This window comes from Octopus bimaculoides, chromosome 10 (genome assembly GCF_001194135.2).
Source record: "Octopus bimaculoides isolate UCB-OBI-ISO-001 chromosome 10, ASM119413v2, whole genome shotgun sequence".
Taxonomy (NCBI): domain Eukaryota; kingdom Metazoa; phylum Mollusca; class Cephalopoda; order Octopoda; family Octopodidae; genus Octopus; species Octopus bimaculoides.
In genome coordinates, this window is record NC_068990.1 from 48,890,098 (window position 1) to 48,891,946 (window position 1,849).

Below are 1,849 nucleotides of genomic sequence, written 5' to 3' on the forward strand. Positions count from 1 at the left end.
TAATATGTTACAAAACTCATTTTAGGGTCTGAAAAACGGAGTGGGGTGAGGTGGAAGCCTCGGAATTTTCACCCCCAAACCAAAATAAGGGATTTGCAGCATAATAGGAGGCCAGGGTACTTGATTCCACGCAAAAAATCTGAGTTGTTTTTTCTTAGTGAAAATCGTGCTGGTTTTAATACAGAAATTTACCAAATTGTGCGGGATAGCCTCTACACAATTCTTAGACGCCATAGCCTTGAGAGTGCATTTCATACACAGAAACTAAGACAACTGTCGTATATATGTGTATATTTGTTTGTGTGTGTGTACCCACCATTGCTTGACAACCGATGTTGCTGTGTTTACGTTCCCATAACTTAGTGGTTTGGCAAAACAAACTGATAGAATAAGTGCTAAGCTTACATAGAATAAATCCTGTGGTCGATTTCTTTGCCCAACAGTGGTACTCATGGCTGTAGTCACATGACTGAAACAAATACAACAATAAAAAATTATGCTATTTTAATCCCGAGCAAGGCCTGGTTTCTCTGCTAGTCTATTATATATTTGTGAAAAGAGCTGACATTGTCTCACGTGCAGTTGTGCAGGCAAAGGTGTTAGTAAACGTAGTTGGATTGGGCTGAAAATTGGCACACCTGTGGGGAACGTGCTGGTGAGTGAGCATGACAAATTTCAGTTTTCTCAATTGAAAGGCATGGCCGTTAGGACAAAATTCATCGTCTTTAAACGGACTTTGACAAGTGTTTGTCATTTCTCTCTTCCAACTATCAATCTTTCTCCCTCGATTTCTCTCTTTCCTCCACTTTCTCTCAATGAGAAACGTTTGACAGCTTCCACTCTGTCTTTCCCACTCCATCTTTGCTGTCTTTCTTTCTCCCCCCGCCTCTCTCTCTTTACGTCTGTCTGTATTTATAGGAAGAAAGCGTTGACAGCCGCTGGTGATCCTCTGTGTTTAATGGTGAAGAATAAAATGGTAAATAATTATACTGTGTCAAAAATACGTTTCACACTCTTGAAGTTTAAATATTCCTGCCACAGGGATTTTAGAACGGTGAATTATTATCGCCCACCACCACTGCACAATCATAAGATAATATTAATCAGATATTTATTCTGTTGATTTATATATGTGTGTGTGTGTGTGTATATATCATCATCATCATCGTTTAACGTCTGCTTTCCATGCTGGCATGGGTTGGACGGTTTGACTGGGGACTGGTGAGCCAGATGGCTGCACCAGGATCATAATGTATACATATTTATAAAGTGTGTGTGTGTGTATATATAGTGTATATGTATATTTATGTGTGTGTGTTTGTGTATATATAATATATATATATATACACACACATATATATATACATACAAAGCCATTAGAGCAAAGAAACAAGCCTGGAAAGGTGGGGGTAGCAGGGAACTGTACCAAGCAGCAGATATACATAGCCAAGGGCGAAGCAGAAAAGAAGTTTGCCAATGTCCAGCAACGTGAGGACCAAAGCACTGAGGTATTTCGGATTGCAAGACAGTGTGTGAGAGAAAATTGTGATGCCACAAGAGAGAAATGTGTCCGCATGGATGATGGTGCACTTGCTTTTAATGATTTGGAAAAGAAAGAGACTTGGAGAAGCCATTATGAAAGACTGCTGAATGTGGAGAATGAATGGGAGGAGAGCCTGCCAAATGTTGACCCAGTAGAAGGACCAGCTATCCGAATAGACAGCTCCCTGGTAGATAAAGCAATTAAGGGTATGAAACCAGGAAAAGCCTCCGACCCATCAGGAATCACAGCTGAGATGCTTAAAATATCTGGTGGTGTGGGCTATGGCCCATTCACCTGCATTGTATA